The sequence below is a fragment of the Amblyraja radiata genome, chromosome 6 (genome assembly GCF_010909765.2).
Source record: "Amblyraja radiata isolate CabotCenter1 chromosome 6, sAmbRad1.1.pri, whole genome shotgun sequence".
NCBI lineage: Eukaryota > Metazoa > Chordata > Chondrichthyes > Rajiformes > Rajidae > Amblyraja > Amblyraja radiata.
In genome coordinates this window covers 101149323-101169701 of record NC_045961.1, presented here as the reverse complement: position 1 = coordinate 101169701, position 20379 = coordinate 101149323, and the positions used below count along the sequence as shown (strand labels likewise).

The following is a 20379-nucleotide window of genomic DNA, read 5'->3' as shown; positions in this document are numbered from 1 at the left end:
TGGTGACCGAGGGACTATCTTTGATCGGAATTTACTCGCTTTACCTTGCAGTAAACATCATTCCCCTATCATCTATCTGTACTCTGAGAAGGACTAGGTGATGTTTTGGGTCGAGACCCTTCTTCAGTGTCAGGACAACAGCATCTTCCTCAAGGTGTAGTTGACGAAGGGTCTCGACACGAAACATCACCCATTCCTTCTCTCCAGAGATGTTGCCTGGATAACTCCAGCACTTTGTGTCCTTTTGGGTATTAATCAGCTAATGCCGTTGCTTGTTTCTGGTAGTTTGAGACTTGTTATTACCAGTAGGTGCTAGTTGTCAACTTCAGGACTTATTAACTTGGGGGTGTGAGTAGGTTGTAGGGCAGCTGAGTGGCGCAGTGGTAGAGTTGCTGCCTTACAGCACCAGAGACCCGGGTTTGACCCTGACTACAGTTGCTGTCCGTACAGAGTTTGTACATTCTCCCTGTGATTGCATGGGTCTTCTCCGGGTGACACACACACACCAAGCCAATTAACCTACAAACCTGCACGTCTTTGGAGTGTGGGAGGAAACCGAAGATCCCGGAGAAAACCCATGTGGTCACGGGAAGAAGTACAAACACTGTACAGACAGCACCCGTAGTCTGGATCGAACCCGGGTCTACGCTGCTGCAGTAGTAGGATCATTGGTGCCCCACTCCCTTTGCTGCTGGAGATCTATCAGAAGCGGAGCATCAGCAGAGCCATCTCCATTATTAAGGACCCCTATCACCCATTCCACCACATCTTCTCCATTCTGCCATCTGGGAAGAGGTACAGGAGCATCAGCTACACAGCTTCTTCCCACAAGTAATAAAACTGGTTAACGGACTGTGTCCCCTCCCCATACACATACACAACTCCCCACACATCTAACCTCTCCCTAACCTTGACAGCTGGACATCTATCAAGGTAAAGTCACTGTTCGGTTTGAATGTCTGTTTTTAGTTCAATTTTAGGTCTATTTTGGATATGATAATATTTAAGTTGTATGTATTTATTTTTTGTTTGTATTAATTGCACTGACAAAAACTGATGAGAAACAATTTTTCGTTTCTTCTGTGTATGAAAGTACTCGATGAAATGACAATAAAGTTAATACTAATTACTAATAATGGCAGCAACTCTACCTGCTGCACCACCGTGGTCACCCTGGTGATCGATGGTCGGCGTGGACTCAGTGCGCCAAAGGGCACGTTTCCCTGCTGTATCTTTAAACTAAAGTAAACGGAACTGATTGCTGCTTGCTTGTTCTTAACCCGGAGGAAGCTAGTCATATAATGTAATTACAGTCATGCTGGCTAATGTACTTGATGGACAGTGATATATAATGCTGAACATGTCTGTATATTTATACAGTGTACATTTCTGTTTTAAGACTAATTAACCTAAGCTTTTCAAATGAATCAAGAGGCGATCTCATCGTAACTCCGCTAGATCCAGGTGAACTTGACATTCGTGGGTTGTGAAACGACACTAAAAATAAACCACAATGTCAAAAGCATGCAATGTAGCGAGCAAGAGTTTGTTATTTCTAACTGAAACAGGAGTTAGTAAAATTAATTGTTTTAATAGCACACATTTCTTATTCTTGCTGTACCATTTAAATTTATTGTACCATTCCAGTTATTTATTAAATTGCTGTTTTTTTCCCCTTTTTCCTTCCGCCCACAATATATATAAAAGAATATGTGATTCTGTTCCATTCTGTTTGTTAGTTTGTTTGTTTGTTTGGTTGTTTGTTTGTGTGTTTTTTGCACAATCCGCGAGCATTGCCACTTTTCATTTCACTGCACATCTCGTATGTGTATGTGACGAATAAACTTGACTTGACTTGACTTGACCTGCATTTGCTTCCGTTGTTTAATAGTGTCTAACATAAAAAAATTACTCTGGATTGGGCAGCACAGTGGCGCAGCGGTAGAGTTGCTGCCTTACAATGCTTACAAGCACCAGAGACCCGGGTTCGATCCTGGCCACGGGTGCTGTCTGTCCAGTGCGGAAACAGGCCCAGAGGATCATCGGGACAGAGCTACCAGCCTTGGAGGGCATCTACCACACGCGGTGCCTCAGGAAGGCCCTCAGCATCCATAAGGACTCATCACACCCCTGCCACGGTCTGTTTCAACTACTTCCCTCCGGCAGACGTTACAAGGCCTTCTACGCCCGAACCTCCAGACTCAGGAACAGTTTCATCCCAAGAGCTATAGCGGCTCTGAACCGGCCCTAATGAGTGCCCCCCCACCCACCCCCTTTGGACAGTCTCCATCAGATGGTCACGTCAATCATTTCAGCTTGTTTATTTATGTATTGTATTTATTTACCTTTCTTGTACATCAGTGGAGCTGCACACTAAATCACGTTGCACTGACGTGCAATGACAATAAAAGATATATATTATATTATATATATTATATTCAGCCCAACTTGCCCACACCGGCCAACATGTCCCAGCTACACTGGTCTCACCTGTCCGCGTTTGGTCCATAACCCTCCAAACCTGTCCTATCCATGTACCTGTCTAACTGTTTCTTAAATGCTCAGGTAGTCCCAGCCTCAACTACCTCCTCTGGCAGCTTGTCCACCCACCACCCTTTGTGTCAAAACGTTACCCCTCAGATTCCTATTAAATCTTTTCCCCTTGACCTTAAACTGATGTTCTCTGGTCCTCGATTCCCCTACTCTGGGCAAGAGACTGTGCATCCACCCGATCTATTCCTCTCTTGATTTCATACACCTCTATAAGATCACCCCTCATCCTCCTGCGCTCCAAGGAATAGAGTCCCAGCCTACTCAACCTTTCCCTATGTATCAAAGTCAAAGTATCCTTTATTGTCCGAAATTATCCGAAATTTCGTGCCTTCTAGGCATACATATAATAAAAATGACAAAAACACAGTTTAACATCCACCACAGTGAGTCCACCAGGCACCTCCTCACTGTGATGGAAGACAAAAGTCTTAAGTCCTTGTCTCTTCCCTCCTTGTTCTCCCTCTGCGTTGAGGCGATCCAGGCTTCCGATGTTGTGACCCCGCCGGGTGATGGTAAGTAAGTCCCGCGGCTGAATCCGAGCTCCCGGAACGGGCCGGTTCAAACTCCGCGGCCCGGGGTGGTCGAAGCTGCCGCTCTCCAGTCCAGCGGACGAAGCTGTTGTTGCGGGAGCTCCGGAAAACCAGGTCACCAACCTGTGACCTGCGAGCTCCCGACGGTGTCTCCGAAGTCAGGTCGCCGCCGCCGGAACGCCGCCACAGACACGAGGCCGCCAGCTCCGCCATTAGGCCTCAGTGTAGACGGAGACGGGGAATACGACAAGAAAATGTTGTATCCCCCCGAAGGAAGAGACGAAAAACATGTTTCTCCCCCCGCCCCCCCACACATACACAACCTAATAAATTAAAATTAACTAAAACAGGACCCTCTAGTCCTGGCAACATCCTTGTCTGAAGAAAGATCTCGACGAATATTAAGAATAAGTGGTAAGCCATTTAGAACGGAGATGAGGAAAAACTTTTTCACACAGAGAGTTGTGAGTGTGGAATTCTCTGCCTCAGAGGGTGGTGGAGGCTGGTTCTCTGGCTGCTTTCACGAGAGAGTTAGATAGAGCTCTTAGGGATAGCGGAGTTAAGGGATATGAAGAGAAGGCAGGAACTGGGTACTGATTAGGGATGATCAGCCATGATCACATTGAATGGCGGTGCTGGCTCGAAGGGCCGAATGGCCTACTCCTGCACCTATTGTCTATTGTCTATTGTCTATTGACCAGAAACGTCACCCATTCCTTCTCTCCAGAGATGTTGCCTGTCCCGCTGAGTTGCTCCAGCATTTTGTTTCTATCTTTGGTTTGAACCAGCATCTGCAGTTCCTGCATACACACATCCTCGTAAATCTATCTCTGCTCCCGTTCCAGCTTGCCAACATCTTCCCTGTGACATCTCCTGAAAAAAAGAGCAGAATCAAAATAGTTGCATTGAATCAACGTTTGGAAAGTCTGTAAGTAAAACTCCAGGCACAAGAAAGTGAATGTAAACACTAAACAGGATTGACTGAGGGTTGGGACACATGGGGGAAACTGGGTCTGGTATCCAGACTCTGTGACCACAGTACAATCAAAATAAATTGTCCTCCTTTTAATGGCTGTCTCTCCACAATGGCTTTATTCAATCTTTGCTTCACTTTCCAACATAATTCATTTCATTATGCTTCTGCTCCCTAGTGAGCTCCAGTAGTTTTCACAGCAGTAAGTTGTTTAAAGGAAACAACTGCAGAACGTGGTGGCAGCAACCACACTTTAGCGTTAACCCCTGCTTTATAACATTGGGATCAAGCTCTTTTTTGGAAGGAGTTACAGCCTCTCTCCATCCCAAAAAGTTGTGAACATTGCCCAGTCCCATCAGGGGTACCGACCTCATTTATAACAAGAGGAATCGAATATAGGAGCAAAGAGGTCCTTCTGCAGTTGTACAGAGCCCTAGTGAGACCACACCTGGAGTATTGTGTACAGTTTTGGTCCCCTAATTTGAGGAAGGACATTCTTACTATTGAGGGAGTGCAGCGTAAGTTTACAAGGTTAATTCCCGGGATGGCGGGACTGTCATATTCTGAGAGAATGGAGCAGCTGGGCTTGTACACTCTGGAGTTTAGAAGGATGAGAGGATATCTCATTGAAGCATATAAGATTGTTAATGGTTTGGACACGCTGGAGGCAGGAAACAGGTTCACGATATTGGGGGAGTCCCGAACCAGGGGCCACAGTTTAAGAATAAGGGGTAAGCCATTTAGAACGGAGACGAGGAAACGCTTTTTCTCACAGAGAGTTGTAAGTGTGTGGAATTCTCTGCCTCAGAGGGCGGTGGAGGCAGGTTCTCTGGATGCTTTCAAGAAAGAGCTAGATAGGGCTCTTAAAGATAGCGGAGTCCGTGGATATGGGGAAAAGGCAGGAACAGGGTACTGATTGGGGATGATCAGCCATGATCACATTGAATGGCGGTGCTGGCTCGAAGGGCCGAATGGCCTACTCCTGCACCTATTGTCTATTGTCTATTGATAGATAGATAGACAGACAGACAGAGAGACAGACAGACAGACAGACAGACAGACAGACAGACAGACAGACAGACAGACAGACAGACAGACAGACAGACAGACAGACAGACAGACAGACAGACAGACAGACAGATAGTTCCAACTTCCTTTCAAAAGCAATTGTTGAATTTAATTTCATCAACTGATTTGAAATTCAATAATAGAGTAAAATAAATAATTCTGGTATTTGTCCCATATTTTATAAAATTTTTTTTTTCCTGATCCAGATTGAAAAGATAAATCTCTCTGTTGTGTTACTTATGTTGCCATTGTGTTGAGCAGTTGTAGTGTAGGAAGGTGCCAAATGTAGTGTCTGATCACCTTATGTTTTGCAGGTGTGAGCTGCTCATGGTTATAAAATACAGAATAGTAGAGTCCAGGAACAGGCCCATTAGCCCACAATCTGTGCCAAATATGGTGTCAAGGTTAACTTAGCTCTTCTGCCTGCATGTGATGCATACCTATCCATTCCCAGTATATCCATGTGCCTATCTAAAAGCCTCCAAAACACCACTGTAGTATCTGCCTTCACCACCACCCCTGGCAGCATATTCCAGGCACCCACCACCCTCTTTGTAAAATAAATCCGTGCATCTCCTTTAAAGTTAATCCCTCTCACCTTAAAGCTGTGTCCTCGAATAGTTATTGTTTCCACCCTCAAAAAAATTGTCTAATAATTTACCCCATGCTATGCTTGTTTGTGAATCTGTGGAATTCCCTGCCACAGTGGGCAGTGGAGTGCAAATCACTGGATGGATTTAAGAGAGAGTTAGATAGAGCTCTAGGGGCTAGTGGAGTCAAGGGATATGGGGAGAAGGCAGGCACGGGTTATTGATTGGGGACGATCAGCCATGATCACAATGAATGGCGGTATTGGCTCAAAGGGCCGAATGGCCTCCTCCTGCACCTATTTTCTAAGTAAAAGGCAGTGGAGGCCAATTCACTGGATGTTTTCAAAAGAGACTTAAGGGCCTGTCCCACTTAGGCGATTTTCTCGGCGATAGCCGAAAAATAGTCTGTCGCCACATGGTCGCGGCATGACGCGGGGGTGATGCCTGTATTGTGAGCGGTCTCCTCAAGTGTCATTACTTATTTCTTGTCGCCGCTGAATTTTGAAATGTTCGACAGTGGGCTTGACGTTCGACAGTGGGCTCGACGACAGTGGGCCTGTCGTTGCCTGACGTTGCGTGTCTTCTCCTGTCGTAGGTTCTGTCGTACATTGTCGCCCAGGATGACGGCAGGTGACGTTGGTTGTCACCGGGTCATGACCTCAGTGAATTCCATTGGTGACACAACCTACATCATCCTTCGGCAACCGGCAACAGTTCCGGCATCAAGACATCTTCAGTTGTCTTCATTTGTCGCCGACATGGTCGTAGCTTGTCGTAGCTTGTTGTGGGTGGAGGTAGGTTGACTTCGGGTGTCGTATGTTGTCGCCTGTGCGGTCCAAGGTTGTCGTAGGTGCGGTCGTAGGTGGACGTCCCAAGTCATGAGGAATTGTGTCGCCAGTTGGCATAGCTTGTCGTAGCTTGACATCGACTAGGGGGTAGCTTGTCGTGAACATTGTCGTGGGGTGGTTGCATTTCCGGCGTCACGCCGCGACTGTGACTGTGTCCACAGTTGCCTAAAAAAATCACCTAAGTGGGACAGGCCCTTTAACCATATAACAATTACAGCACGGAAACAGGCCATCTGGCCCTTCTAGTCCGTGCCGAACACTTACTCTCACCTAGTCCCATCTACCTGCACTCAGACCATAACCCTCCATTCCTTTCCCGTCCATATACATTTCCAATTTATTTTTAAATGATAAATGATAAAATCGAACCTGCCTCCTTTAGAGTTAGCTCTTTGGGCTAAAGGAATCAAGGGATATGGGGGAAAAGTCAGAACGGGGTACTGATTTTAGATGATCAGCCATGATCAAATTGAATGACGGTGCTGGCTCGAAGGGCCGAATGGCCCACTCCTGCACCTATTTTTCTATGTTTCTATTTTTTTCTTAATTTTATATACTTCAGTAAGTTATCTTTGTTAGGAGTAAGTAACGTCTCCTTACAGCTAATACCCTCTAAGTCAGGCAGCATTCTGGTAAAAAACACTCTTGCACCCTCTTTAAAGCCTCCATATCCTTCCTATAGTAGGGGCGACCAGAAATGAACACAATCCCCTCCAAATGTGGCCTAACCAAAGTGTTTTAATAGCTCAGCTGTCTCATCTATCCCTTCACCCTGTGTGGGAAGGAATGCTGGTTTAAACCGAAGATAGACACAAAATGCTGGAGTAACTCAGCGGGACAGGCAGCATCTGTGGAGAGAAGGAATGGGGGACGTTTTGATTCGAGACCCGTCTTCAGACTAGACTTTGGGTCGAGACCCTTCTTCAATCTGAAGAAGGGTTTCGGCCCGAAACGTTGCCTATTTCCTACGCTCCATAGATGCTGCTGCACCCGCTGTGTTTCTCCAGCATTTTTGTGACCCTTCTTCAATCTCCAGACTTCAGTCTCCAGTCTGAAGAAGGGTCTCGACTCAAAGCGTCACCCATTCCCGCTGAGTTTCTCCTGCAATTGGCGTCTAATCTGTTGAACTTGTATATAGGTTGATTGTATACATGTAGAGTATTAGATGGAACGAGAGGTATGGAAGGGTACACAAGGGCATGTAAGGTGTGAAATACACAGAAGAAAGCAACTTTGGGAAGTTTGAAGAAGTTCCCCTCCTCCCTCCGCCAAGAGTTCTTCTCGTTGCTCCCCCCTCTGTGATTCCTCCTGCTCTCCGGCGCTTCGTGCACTTCCACGTCTCTCCTTTCCCTCTCCCCTGACTCTCAGTCTGAAGAAATGGTCTCGACCCGAAACTCCACCCATTCCTTCTCTCCAAGAGGTGCTGCCTGACCCACTGATAGATAGATAGATAGATAGATAGATAGATAGATAGATAGATAGATAGATAGACTCCAGGCAGCCTGTGTCTTCGGTGTAAACCAGCATCGGCAGTTCCTTCCTAGTCCTACACACTCTATCTAACGAGTGTTAAACCGAGGCGAGTTGCCCGCTTTGCTTCATCTGTGTGAGTGTGTGTCTCCACCCACACTACAGGGAGGTCTGTGCGTGTAATATAACGCTGCCCGCCCCCTCCCCTTCTGCAGCGAGCGACCAATTCTTCCCCTCGAGCCAACCCAGACCGGAGAGTGTATGCACACACACCACTCCAACCTCCCCTCCCTCCCCTAGCAGCGAACACTCCCCTTGTCTAACAGCCTCCCCGAACCCTCTGTTTCCACTCTGTCTTGCAAAGGGAGCGACTCAGATGCACAGAAACCGCTTGACATATCACTCCGTCTCTAACTTAAAAAGCGATTTGGATCTCCCAGCTGCCGCGTGTCTCTCGCTCCCTTCCTCGCTGTTTCACACTGCAGTTACTATTTGCCACATCCAACTCCTGACAAAGCAACCGGTGAAACTCCAAGCAAAGTTGCTGAAGCTAGTCCCTGGGCAATGGATCAGTCAACGCAGCCTCTCTCTGTTCTGCTACTATGAGAGAAACAAGGAAGGAGCTTGTGTCCCAATCGAGGCGGTTTTCTTGAAAATTAAAGCCTGCCCTGCAGTTTGTTTCGCCGCTTGAATCTAAAACGGGGGCGGCGAAGTTGTGTATGTGCACCCAGGCACATCCAGCGCTGGTCCACATCCGAGAAGTTAATGATTCTCTTTCATCTGTATACAAAAACCATTGACTCCGAACTGACCCAGTCGCATCTTTGCACACAACTGCAGGCTAGCATCCACAGAGAAACAAACACAAGGTAAATGACGCCTGTTTTATTCCGCTGTTTATTTAAGCGTTGCTATGTTGAAAAATCACTTCTAAAATAATACCATTTCAAACTATTTTAAATTGTGTTTCCTTTTCCATGTTGACCTATAACTGTGCTGCATATTAGTGTGTTATTAGTATATTAGTGTAGAACATCACTTTTCAAAAATATCGAGTTTATTTATTGAGTTTCAGAAGGAAGTGCAGATGCTGGAAAATCAAAGGTAGACAAAAATGCTGGAGAAATTATTGTTGAAATGCTTCCGTCCACCCTCTGACCTATCGATCTTTTACCATCTATCATCGTTACTTTTGTGCATATCTTTCATTCATTGTTCTTTATCTCTGAACATCACCGTCCATATCTTTCGCTTGGTAGACAAAAGTGCTGGAGAAACTCAGCGGGTGCAGCGGCATCTAAGGAGCGAAGGAAATAGGCAACGTTCCGGTATTCAGACTGATCCATTTTCCCGTCTCCAACGAACCCCTTCCTCGTGGACCCCCCCTCATGGCCTTCCGGCTTTAGATCCTCAAGGTATACCTTTCGCTTCTCTTATCCTTAACTAGTCCGATGAAGGATCTCGACCCGAAACGTCACCCATTCCTTCTCTCCAGAGATGCTGCCTGTCCCGCTGAGTTAACTCCAGATTTTTGTGTCAATCTGTACCAACTATGTTGCATATTAACGTGGCCACAACTTTGCAAACTGCTGAAGCGTTTATTGTTTTTTTTTAAATCCTGTGTTTATATTTTGACCGATCGATCTATAACTATGTTGCAGATTGACGTGGCGGTGGAACATAACTTTTGAAACAATTTAAGTGGTTTTTTTAAAAACATGTTTTCATTTAAAATTTGACATATGGATCTATAACTACGTTATAAATTAACATGAACATAACTTTTATTATTAATAATGCTGCCGTTTACATTTAACATTTTTGAACTATCGGTATGTAACCAGGTCGCATACTAATATGATCCTAATATTGCAAACCATTTTTTATTATTTAAAATGCTCGTGTTTACATTCTGATCTATATATGTATAATTAAGTGGTATATTGGGAACATAATACTATTTCAAATTATTGTGCTTTTTTTTTCTTTTAAAATGATTTTGAATACGATTTGACCTATCTATTTATAATAAGATATAAAGTGTATATTAGATTATAATCTATTCTGAAGAAGGGTCTCGACCCGGAATGTCACACATTCCTTCTCCCCAGAGATGCTGCCTGTCCCGCTGAGTTACTCCAGCATTTTGTGTCTACCTTCGGGTTAAGACAGCATCTATCTGTGCAGTTCGTTCCTACACATATGTAGAATTGCGATGTATAGTAGCGAGAATAAGGCTTGGAATCTCTGCTGCAATGTAGCGGACATTGCATAAATGTTGCATATATCTTGCAAACACAAGAGCACCGTGCGAGCCCATTGGATGGCAGGAGAAAGGGGCTGGGAATTTCACACGTTCCCCAGGGGGAGGGAAGCGATTTCTTCTCTAATAAATGTGCGTGTGTGAGAATGGGAATCATCTGCCTTCGACGGGCTGGGGTGGAAACAAAACATCGCCCAGGACACATCGGCAACTCAAGTCTCTGAACACTTGCAACTGCACGCTGAAACAAATATTGGTGCAGAAGAACCCATATCCCAGCTGAATGCATGTCCTGAACTTTGCCGTGCCCCGCTCACTCGCCATGTAACCGTGCCTGCTCCAGTGTTCAGTTTCAGTTTAGTTCATCGTCTCGAGTACCCAGGTACAGTAAAAAGTGTTTTGTTGTTGTTGCGTGCTAACCTGTCAGCAGAAAGACAATACATGATTACAATCAAGCCATTCACAGTGCACAGATACATGGTAAGGGAATAACTTTTCGTGCAAGGTAAAACCCCTGTCCCACGGTACGAGTTCATTTCAAGATCTCTCCCGAGTTTGCCCTGATTCGAACTCGGAGATTTACGGTAATGTCCACTCGTCGGTACTCGGGGCTCTCGTGGACATTTTTCATCATGTTGAAAAATCTTCACAAGTCTTCCCGTGCTTACCTGCTGTTAGCGAGTCTTCCCGAGTACCTGCTGTTGGCGTTACGAGCCGCTAAGAGACGTCCCCGAGCTCCGACGTACCCGCTACGTTCATTCTCCGCGCTCACCACGAGTTTGATTTTTTTTAAACTCGGGAGAGCTCTTGGAATTAACTCGTACCGTGGGACAGGGCTTTAAAAAGCCAGTAAAGTCCGAACAAAGATAGTTTGAGTGCCACAATATGAGGTAAATGGTAGTTCATCACTGCTCTCTAGTTGTTGGTAGGATGATTCAGTTGCCTGATGACAGCTGGAAAGAAACTGTCCCTGAATCTGGAGGTGTGCGTTTTCACACTTCTGTACCTTTTGCCCGATGTGAGAGGGGAGAAGAGGGAGTGGCCAGGGTGCGACTGGTCCTTGATTATGCTGCTGGCCTTGCCGAGGCAACGTGAGGTGTAAATGGAGTCAATGGAAGGGAGTAGACAAAGTGCTTAAGAGGGAACTGCAGATGCTGGAATATCAAAGGAAGACAAAAATGCTGGAGAAACTCAGCGGTTGCAGCAGCATCTATGGAGCGAAGGAAATAGGCAACGTTTCGTCCCGAAACGGTGCCTATTTCCTTCGCTCCATAGATGCTGCTGCACCCGCTGAGTTTCTCCAGCATTTTTGTCTACCTTCAATGGAAGGGAGGTTGGTTTGTGTGATGGTCTGGGCTGCGTCCACAATTCACTGCAATTTACTGCGGTCTTGGATGGAGCTGTTCCCAAACCAAGCTGTGATGCAGTTGTTGTATTCAAATATCTATGTGGGCCACATATATTTGTACATTGATTTTATGTGAAGCATTTGTATGAGAGTGCCCTGGCAGGCAGAAGAAGCACTCTACAACCCACCTAAGAACAAATGCAATCAACATGGAAACTGAACAGAGTAGTGAAAAACATTCAGAGGAGAAGAGTATAAGAATATTAGGTTTAAACACCTTTCGGTCCCTTATTATTAAGGGATTGGACACGCTAGGGGCAGGAAACATGTTCCCGATGTTGGGGGAGTCCAGAACGAGGGGCCACAGTTTAAGAATAAGGGGTAGGCCATTTAGAACGGAGATGAAGAAAAACTTTTTCACCCAGAGAGTTGTGAATCTGTGGAATTCTCTGCCTCAGAAGGCAGTGGAGGCCAATTCTCTGGATGCTTTCAAGAGAGAGTTAGATAGAGCTCTTAAAGATAGCGGAGTCAAGGGATATGGGGAGAAGGCAGGAACGGGGTACCGATTGTGGATGATCAGCCATATCACAGTGAATGGTGATGCTGGCTCAATGGGTCAATGGGCTACTCCTGCACATATTGTCTATTGTCTATTGTCTATTGTCTATTGAAATCAAGGATAATCAGCAAAATCGAAGATAAGTTGCACCCTGGCCATTCTCTCTTCTTCCCTCTCCCATCAAGCAAAAGGTATAGGTATGAAAATGCTCACCTCCAGATTCAAGGACAGTTTCTTCCCAGCTGTAATCAGGCAACTGAATCATCCTACCACAACTAGAGTCTTGAACTACTAACTACCTCATCTGTGACTGTCGGACTATCTTTGATCAGACTTTACTGGCTTTATCTTGCACTAACTAAAGTGTTATTCTCTTATCATGTATCTGTACACTGTAAATGGCTCGATTGTAATCATGTATTGGCTTTCCGCTGACTAGCACACAACAAAAGCTTATCACTGTACCTCGGTACAAGTGAAAATAAACTAAACCAAACTCAACCACACTAAACTAAACTAAACATTGCTACTCTTTATAGATTGGGAGGTCATGTTGCAGTTGTATGAGGCTGCAGTTAGAGCATAGAAACATAGAAACATAGAAAATAGGTGCAGGAGTAGGCCATTCGGCCCTTCGTGCCTGCACCGCCATTCAATATGATCATGGCTGATCATCCAAATCAATATCCCATACCTGCCTTCTCTCCATACTCCCTGATCCCTTTAGCCACAAGGGCCACATCTAACTCCCTCTTAAATCCAGCCAATGAACTGGCCTCAACTACCTTCTGTGGCAGAGAATTCCACAGATTCACCACTCTCTGTGTAAAAAATGATTTTCTCATCTCGGTCCTAAAAGACTTCCCTCTTATCCTTAAACTGTGATCCCTTGTTCTGGACTTCCCCAACATCGGGAATAATCTTCCTACATCTAGCCTGTCCAACCCCTTAAGAATTTTGTAAGTTTCTATAAGATCCCCCCTCAATCTTCTAAATTCCGTATCAGTTCTGTGCCACCATGTTATGGGACTATCCTTTGCTGGCTTTATCTTGCACTAAGCACTTATCCCCTTAACATGTATCTATACACTGTAAATGGAATGATTGTAATCATTTATTGTCTTTCCGCTGACTGGTTAGCACGCAATAAAAGCTTTTCGCTGTACCTCAGTACAAGTGACAATAAACTAAACGGAAACTGAACTGTAACCCGCCCTTGGTACAAGTGTCTCAAAATGCAACACTCTCTCAGTTTGTGTAGGAAGGAATTACAGGTGCTGGTTAACACCGAAGATGGTATACATGTATAGTCTGTTCTCCAAATGGATAGCACACAAACAAAGGCTTTTCACTGCATAGGATGGAACTGCAGATGCTGGTTTACACCCAAGATTGACACAAAACGCTGGAGTAACTCTGCGGGACAGGCAGCATCTCTGGATAGAAAGAATGGGTGGTGTTTCGGGACGAGGCCCTTATTCTCCGCACCAGGTCACAATGCGGGAAAAAAAAACATATTGTTATATCTGGGTCTGGTGATTAGAGTGTGGAACAACCAGTCAGTAATTTCAGTGGTGGACAGAGACCTCTAAAAAGCATGCCCTCTAAATAGGCACAAAGTGCTGGAGCAACTCAACGGGTCAGGCAGCATCTCTGAAGAGAAGGAATGGGCGACCTTTTCCGGTCGACGATAGACAATAGGTGCAGGAGTAGGCCATTCGGCCCTTCGAGCCAGCACCGCCATTCAATGTGATCATGGCTGATCATCCCCAATCAGTACCCCGTTCCTGCCTTCTCCCCATATCCCCTGACTCCGCTATTTTTACGAGCCCTATCTAGCTCTCTCTTGAAAGCATCCAGAGAACCTGCCTCCACCACCCTCTGAGACAGAGAATTCCACAGACTCACCACTCTCTGTGAGAAAAAGCGTTTCCTCGTCTCTGTTCTAAATGGCTTACTCCTTATTCTTAAACTGTGGCCCCTGGTTCTGGACTCCCCGAACATCGGAAACATGTTTCCTGCCTCCAGCGTGTCCAAGCCCTGAACAATCTTATATGCTTCAATGAGATACCCTCTCATCCTTCTAAACTCCAGAGTGTACAAGCCCAACTGCTCCATTCTCTCAGCATATGACAGTCCTGCCATCCCTCCCTCAATAGCAAGAATGTCCTTCCTCAAATTAGGGGACCAAAACTGCACACAATACTCCATGTGTGGTCTCACTAGGGCCCTGTACAACTGCAGAAGGACCCTTCTTCATATTCTTGACCCGAAATGTCATCTCTCCAGAGATGCTGCCTGACCCACTGAGTTACTCCAGCTTTTTGTGTCTGTCTTCTGTTTAAACCAGCATCTGCAGTTACTTTCTATATAATTAAGAATGAGTCACAACTCGGCCACTCCCTCTTCCTCCCTCTCCCATTGGGCAAAAGGTATAGAAGTGTGAAAATGCACACCTCCAGATTCAGGGACTGTTTTCTCAGGTGTTACCAGGTAACTGTACCATCCTAGCTGTACCAACAACTAGAGAGCAGTCTTACATCGGGGACCCTTGGACTATCTTTGATCGGAGTTTACTTTATCTTGCATTAAACCCATGTATCTGTATACTGTGGGTGGTTGGATTCCTCAAAATTCAAACTCATCTCCCGAGAAAATGGATGGGTGATTTTTCAGGTCAGGACCCTTCTGTAAGTAACTTGAAGTAGGTTCCCAACCCAAAACGACACCCATCCTTTTTCTCCAGAGATGCTGCCTGAACTGCTGATTTACTGTCGGACTTTGTGTCTATCTTTGGCATAAACCAGCATCCGCACTTCCTTGCCTCTGTCTTCTAAAGACATAGCCTTTCAATTCATGGCTGAAGGCAGTGGAACTGATGGTAGGAATGGATAAACCATAATAAAAATGAACTGCAGATGCTAGTTTATACTAGAGATAGACACAAAGTGCTGGATTAACTCAGCAGGTCAGGCAGCATCTCTGGAGAACGTGGACCGGTGATGTTTCAGATCGGAACCCTTCTTACTTGACTCTGAAGAAGGGTCTCGACCCGAAACGTCACCTCTTCCTTTTTTCCAGTGATGCTGCCTGTCCCGCTGAGTTAATCCAGTTCAAAATTTCACTTTGATGTTTAGGCTTATTGCTGTCACATGTACCGAGGTACAGTGAAAAGCTTTGTTTTGCATGCAATCCATCAGATCAGATATACCATACCTGGGTACAATCAGTTCAAACTCAAGTACAGTAGGCAGAGCAGAGGGGGAGATACAGAGTGCGGAATATAGTTCTCAGCATTGTAGCGCATCAGTTCCATAGACAATGCCCAATGTCCTCAAAATGCTGGAGATGAGTTGAACAGTACATGCCAAAATATATTTCTTATCCTATTCAGACTAAACACTTCAAAAAGGCTTATCGCGGAGTTTTGTTTAGTTGTTTCCATTTGACCTACTTTAAAACCATCTTTTTAAATAGTTTGTATTATCAATTGAACAGTTTCTTCCAGTCCTTTCACTGGGAATATGAGCTGCACCTGTGCCTCATCCAAGTCATGCAGGTGGTAATAAGCTTGACTTTGGTCCATGTCCCTCTGAGCTCTCCCTGTCCATGTATGTTTCCGAATGTCTTTTAAGTGTTCCAGTATCCACCTCAACTACCTCCTCTGGCAGCTCATTCTATTTTCCCACCACTCTATGGAATGGAATATCATATCACATTGTAGTTATATAGGGCTCTGGTGAGACCACATCTGGAGTATTGCGTACAGTTTTGGTCTCCTAATTTGAGGAATGACATCCTTGTGATTTAGGCAGTGCAGCGTAGGTTCACGAGATTGATCCCTGGGATGGCGGGACTGTCATATGAGGAAAGATTGAAAAGACTAGGCTTGTATTCACTGGAGTTTAGAAGGATGAGGGGGATCTTATCGAAACATATCAAATTATAAAAGGTCTGGACAAGCTAGATGCAGGAAAAATGTTCCCAATGTTGGGCGAGTCCAGAACCATATAACCATATAACCATATAACAATTACTGCACGGTAACAGGCCATCTCGACCCTTCTAGTCCGTGCCGTACACGTATTCTCCCCTAGTCCCATTTACCTGCGCTCAGACCATAACCCTCCATTCCTTTCCCGTCCATATAACTATCCAATTTATTTTTAAATTATAAAAACGAACCTGCCTCCACCACCTTCACTGGAAGCTCATTCCACACAGCCACCACTATCTGAGTAAAGAAGTTCCCCCTCATGTTACCCCTAAACTTCTGTCCCTTAATTCTCAAGTCATGTCCCCTTGTTTGAATCTTCCCTACTCTCAGTGGGAAAAGCTTATCCACGTCAACTCTGTCTATCCCTCTCATCATTTTAAAGACCTCTATCAAGTCCCCCCTTAACCTTCTGTGCTCCAAAGAATAAAGCCCTAACTTGTTCAACCTTTCTCTGTAACCTAGTTGCTGAAACCCAGGCAACATTCTAGTAAATCTCCTCTGTACTATCTCTATTTTGTTGACATCCTTCCTATAATTAGGCGACCAAAATTGTACCCCATACTCCAGAATTGGCCTCACCAATGCCTAGTACAATTTTAACATTACATCCCAACTTCTATACTCAATGCTCTGATTTATAAACCAGGGGCCACAGTCTTAGAATAAAGGGGGGCCATTTAAGACTGAGGTGAGAAAAAACTTTTTCACCCAGAGAGTTGTGAATTTATGGAATTCCCTGCCACAGAGGGCAGTGGAGGCCAAATCACTGGATGGATTTAAGAGAGAGTTAGATAGAGCTCTAGGGGCTAGTGGAGTCAAGGGATATGGGGAGAAGGCAGGTTTGGGTTATTGGTAGGGGACGATCAGCCATGATCACAATGAATGGCGGTGCTGGATCGAAGGGCCGAATGGCCTCCTCTTGCACCTATTTTCTATGTTTCTACGTGTGACAAGGTTTCTTCTGAGCTTCTGCGATGTGCGCTTCTTTTCAGCCGCATCCACTCCCGTGGTGATCTTGTATTCCCAAGTATTGAGATCGATGTTAAGGTCTTTGAGGGACACGTTGAGGCAGTCTTTGAAGCGTTTCTTCTGCCCTCCCCTAACTGAGCGCTTGCCTGACACAGTTCTCCGTGCAACAGCTGTTTTGGCAGCCGACGACAATCTGGCATTCGGATGACATGGCCAGCCCACCTGCCTTGGGCTTTCCGAAGGAGGGTGCAGACCAAAGGATCTTTGGTTGCAAGGCTTCCGTGTCCGGGATTTTGACCTGCCACCTAATCAAAGTCAAAGTCAAAGTCAAAGTAGCCTTTATTGTCAACTAAATTTCATTGCCTTGCAGTCCTACATATAGTAAAAATGACAAAACACACAATAAACACAGTTTAACATCCACCACTAAGTTCACGAGGCACCTCCTCACTGTGATGGAAGGCAAAAGCCTTAAGTCTTTGTCTCTTCCCTTCTTATTCTCCCTCTGCGCCGAGGCGATCCAGGCTTCTGATGTTGTGACCCCGTTGGGTGATGGTAGGTAATGTCAGTCCCGCGGCTGAATCCGAGCTCCGCGAACGGGCCGGTTCAACTCCGCGGCCCGGGGTGGTCGAAGCTGCCGAAGCAGCGGCCCTCCAGTCCAGCGGACGCAGCTGTTGTTGCGGGAGCTCCGGAAAACAGGTCACCAACCTGTGACCTGCGAGCTCCCGACAATGTCGTCCACCGGGCACGCGGCCAAATTTCCGAGGTCGGGTCGCCGCTGCCCCAGCTCCGAGGTCGGGTCGCTGCTGCCGCTGCCGCTGCCGCTGCCCCAGCTCCGAGGCCGTGTCGCCGCTGCCGCCGGAACACCACAGCACCGGAGTCGGACCGCTGCCGCTGGAACGCTGCCCCAGCTCCGAGGTCGCCAGCCTTGGTGCAGGCGGAGACGGGGGAGAACAGAATCAGTAATTACATATTGGTGGGAGAAAAAACAGCAATTTAAAAAAGACACAACACAACAGTAGAATGGTGCAGTAAGTTAATCCCTGGTGAGATAGGAGTTTACAGTCCTCATGGCCTCTGGGAAGAAACCCCTCCTCATCCTCTCCGTTCTCACAGCATGGCAACGGAGGCATTTGCCTGACCGTAGTAGCTGGAACAGTCCGTTGCAGGGGTGGAAGGGGTCCCCCATAATGTTGCTGGCTCTGGATTTGCACCTCCTGATGTATAGTTCCTGCAGGGGGGCGAGTGTAGTTCCCATAGTGCGTTTGGCCGAACGCACTACTCTCTGCAGAGCCTTCTTGCCCTGGGCAGAACAATTCCCAAACCAGATTGTGATGTTTCCGGACAAGATGCTTTCCACAGCTGCTGAGTAGAAGCACTGGAGGATCCTCAGAGACACTCTGGATTTCATCAATTGCCCGAGGTGGTAAAGGCGCTGCCTTGCCTTACTCACAAATGCTGCAGCGTGTGATGTCCATGTCAGATCCTCAGAGATGTGGACTCCCAGGTATGTAAAGCAGCTCACCCTATCCACAGTATCCCCATTTATCTTCAGTGGTGTGTACGTTCTCGGATGATGTGCCCTCCTAAAGTCTACGATCATCTCCTTAGTTTCTTTGATATTCAAGAGGAGGCTGTTGTACGTAAGGTCATCGGGACAAAGGGTGTGATGCACGGAGCAGCTCAGTCCATGTGGAGGACATAGCAGCTTCCGGCATATACTGTATTTGTTTACCCGTTAAAAAACGCCAACATTTTCATTTTTTTGCGCTGTAAATAATTGTGGAAATCGGTGTAAACCTGAGAGACATTAGTCCTACTTCAGAATTCCAAAAGTGAGGAGAAATAGGGAAGCGAGAGGTGAAGGGACAACAACAGCTAAAGTGGTTGGTGAACATTGGCCGTGCAGATATCGAGATTGAAAATATTGACAATTATCATTTGCTCACTGCATTTCATCAACAGTAAGGCATTATTTGTCTTTTTTCTTGATTCCTTTGGTATCCAAAAAGTTTCAGAAGTGATAAATCTGGCGTGATAAAATTTAAAAATCGCCCATGGTTCTGAAGTGGGTTTTTACATGCAAAAAGAAAATGCGTCTGAAGCTAAATTTATCATTAAAAAAAATCTCCAGACTTACGAGCGGTGTGTGGAAAAGTAAGTTTTCTATTATTTTGCTATAGATGTATGTTTTGGCAAATAATAAAATGTCCTGACAGCTTAAATACCCATTCCCTTTCAAAGATATTGGCAATTTGCTGAAGTTGATTATGTCCAATTAACAGCTGACAATTATGCCATTCCTTGACTTGCATCTGAGTAAAATGTAATTCAAAACCCACGTATGGTTTGTGATTTTTTTTTTAATGATAAAATTTGCTTCAGAAGCGTTTCATTTTACACGTAAAATCCCACTTGAGAACCATGGGCGATTTAAAAATTTTACAGCCAGATTAACACTTCTGCAATTTTTTAGATACCGAAGGAATTAAGAAAAAAAACAAACAATGCCTTAAGGGCCTGTCCCACCAGCATGTGATTGCATGCATCTAGTGTGACCAAACGTGGTGGCTTGAGGCGTACGGCCTCGCGGGGCCGGTCTTACTTCCAACCGCGGAGCCGTCTGGAGTTGTGCGGGGCTGGTCCCGACATCATACTCGCCAATCAGCTGGGCAGGAGGTGGGCTGACTGAATTTGGACGTCGCACGGCGTTGGGCGGTTACGTCATCGCGCAACGGCACGCCGGGCGGTGACGTCATTGCGCAACGCCACGCGCTAGGCGTACACCGTCAAGATGCTGCATACGGCGTCAAGATGCTGCGTACGGCGTTGAGACGTTGCGTACGGCCTCAATGCGGCTGCGGGCCGACAGGCCGTTGCCATGCGGGATTTTTGGACAGTGTCAGTTTTTCGGAGCCCCATGCGATGTCGGGACCAGCTCCACACAACTCCATACAGCTCCAACGATCGAAGTGGGACCGGCCCCGCGAGGCCATACGGCTCAAGCGACCACGTTAGGTCGCGCTCGCCACATGCAGTCGCATGCCCGTGGGACAGTGTAGATGACATGTGCATGTACCTTTAATATAGTGACCTCACCACTACTAACCACTCCCCATATCAGAAGTATAATGGCAACCTCCCCACCCATTGATCCCTCTCTAGCTCCTGTGACAGACCACGTACAGCTAGGGCAGCAACGTTTGTTTAT

General features: G+C 46.0%; 1 protein-coding gene across 1 annotated transcript in view; it reads left to right on the top strand.

The window, feature by feature from the left end:
• Positions 1-8235: 8235 nt before the first annotated feature.
• Positions 8236-20379, top strand: part of mxra5 (matrix remodeling associated 5) — a 64346-nt gene continuing 52202 nt past the window's right edge. Inside the window, exon 1 of the mRNA XM_033023355.1 lies at positions 8236-8901. The gene's annotated coding sequence lies outside the window, so the exon portion shown is untranslated. The remainder of the gene's footprint in view (positions 8902-20379) is intronic.